This window comes from Vitis riparia, chromosome 6 (genome assembly GCF_004353265.1).
Source record: "Vitis riparia cultivar Riparia Gloire de Montpellier isolate 1030 chromosome 6, EGFV_Vit.rip_1.0, whole genome shotgun sequence".
NCBI classification, from domain to species: domain Eukaryota; kingdom Viridiplantae; phylum Streptophyta; class Magnoliopsida; order Vitales; family Vitaceae; genus Vitis; species Vitis riparia.
In genome coordinates this window covers 18554737-18557303 of record NC_048436.1, presented here as the reverse complement: position 1 = coordinate 18557303, position 2567 = coordinate 18554737, and the positions used below count along the sequence as shown (strand labels likewise).

General features: G+C 27.3%; 1 long non-coding RNA gene across 1 annotated transcript; it reads left to right on the top strand.

Moving 5' to 3' along the window:
• Nucleotides 1-1676: 1676 nt before the first annotated feature.
• On the top strand, nucleotides 1677-2325 carry LOC117916680. Its single transcript, XR_004651585.1, has 2 exons — nucleotides 1677-1996; nucleotides 2114-2325. It is a non-coding gene; the product is annotated as an uncharacterized LOC117916680 (long non-coding RNA).
• Nucleotides 2326-2567: the final 242 nt, after the last annotated feature.

The following is a 2567-nucleotide window of genomic DNA, read 5'->3' as shown; positions in this document are numbered from 1 at the left end:
AAAAAAAAAACAAGAAAATGTGTTCTTTAAAACAAAAAATAAAGTATTTTTTGTTTAATCATTTTCAATTATTTTTACTTGTTATGTAAGGATTATTTTTAAAAATACAAAAATACAAAAAATAATTGAAAATAAATAATTACATATAAAATTTATTTTAAAAAATATTTGAAAACACAAAAAATAAGTTTAAAATATTTTAAATTCTCAAATATAATTTTGTTTTAAAAAAAAAATATCATAAACTGTTTTTGAAAAATATCTTTAAATGGGAGAACGGTTAATAAAAAATGTTCCCAAACAGTCCTTATTCTTTCCTTTTCTTTCTTAAACACTTTATTAAATAAATTAAGAAATCACCCACCATCTTCCTTAAAATGTGATCTTCCTTAAAATGTGTTTGAAAATAATTCTGAAAAGCATTTCCGAAACATGTCTTGATTCTCATGGAACAAATTTCAATTTTCCTATAATATAAATAAATAAATTTTTTTTTTTCAAATTGCAGCATATGATCTTCTACTTGTAATAAATATTTTTTTTTCTACTTTTTTATTTAATATAATATTTTGTTTCAATAATTTATTTTGAGTTATTTCAGTTAGGTAAAAAATTTCTTACCTTTTTTTTTATCTATTCATCAAAATAAATAAATTTGTATATAAATTATTTTTTTAAAATCATTTCTATCTTGAAAAATTATTTTTTTTATAAATATATTTTATTTGTTTCAAAAAATTATTTATATTTCTAACATCAAGTTAAATGGAGGAAAACAATCCATTAAAAAAAACATCTTTTTTATTTTATTGTTTTATAAAATAGTTTTTATCAACTTAACCAAACATGCATTTTTTTAAATTAGAAAAACTTTTTTTCAGAATTTAGTTTCTAAACATAATTTTTATTTCTAAAAACATCAAAATTATTTTTAAAAAAACATTCTAAAAAATTATTTTTAAAAACAATTCAAAAATATCTTACTTGTTTGCTCACTTTTCTCAAAGACAATTTTCTCTTTTGAGAAAAAAAAAACAAGAAAATGTGTTCTTTAAAACAAAAAATAAAGTATTTTTTGTTTAATCATTTTCAATTATTTTTACTTGTTTTGTAAGGATTATTTTTAAAAATACAAAAATACAAAAAATAATTGAAAATAAATAATTACATATAAAATTTATTTTAAAAAATATTTGAAAACACAAAAAATAAGTTTAAAATATTTTAAATTCTCAAATATAATTTTGTTTTAAAAAAAAAATATCATAAACTGTTTTTGAAAAATATCTTTAAATGGGAGAACGGTTAATAAAAAATGTTCCCAAACAGTCCTTATTCTTTCCTTTTCTTTCTTAAACACTTTATTAAATAAATTAAGAAATCACCCACCATCTTCCTTAAAATGTGATCTTCCTTAAAATGTGTTTGAAAATAATTCTGAAAAGCATTTATAATATTTTTAATACTTAAATTCTTTTATCTTTTAAATATTAAAAATACTCCCTGAACTCATTTCCGAACCTTATCATCACCATGCCTACCAACCGGTCACTCCAAGCTTTTCTTAATTTTCAACTTCCCAAGTGTTGCTCTGCCATTGGCGGTAACTTGGCCAACCCTAATTTCACCAATCCCTTGTGGAACCTTGCACATTAAGTAAGCTACAGGTTAGGGGCTATATGTAAATAAGCCATCTCAAAACTATCCCCTCTCTCCTTCACACCTCAATCCCTGTTTCTACTCTGTTTCTTCAGCAATGGAAATTGCAGTCTCCACTAGTCCCAACTACAATCCAGAAAGACACCTCCCCCCTCCACCGAGGGGGCGGGTCAAAAAACAGATATTCGGAGACTTTCGTCAATTTGTTGCCGCCATCCTGCCTTCACGGGATCAGATGGGAGCAGATCAAGGAGATAGTGGTGGTCGTCGCGGTAGCTCCACCTCTTCAACTCTTCCTGAACCCTCTACCAAGCACTAGCTACACTTGAGATGGGAGGTAATGATTCATTGAACTTAGATTTCTTCTTACGGTTGTGATGGCTGTTGTCTAATTATGATATGCTTGGATCCCTAGAAAATTTTTCATTTGATTCAAAATTTTCTTTTCCTTCAGTTGACGGAAAGGGAGAAAGGGAGAAAGACGATCGGCTGGTAAACTTCTGAGAAGTTCGTATTTCCATTTATGCAGAAAAAGTTGTTGTATTTTTGCTTTTGCATGCTTCGTTTAGAGACTGGAATGGATCAGTGGGTATGAGATTGAATGGATCTTGATTTCTTGATTTCTTTTCAAGTGGAAATGTTGATCAATATGAAGATCATATCACATACGCCTCTGTCCCTCTTATAATTTTTTGTCTGAAAGTCCTCTTGTCTGTCATGACAAGCCCATCAATGGTCTCTTGCTGTATAATCCTGCACTTAGAATACTATTTCATTGATTTCAGCCAAAAAAAAACCCAGATTCTTTTCAATTTTCTCCATTATGACTTCCAGACCTGAGAATTTCCTCAGGCAGGAAGGTGTGGTCCTCCACAGGTACTACCTTGAAAATGCAATTTCAAAGTGAA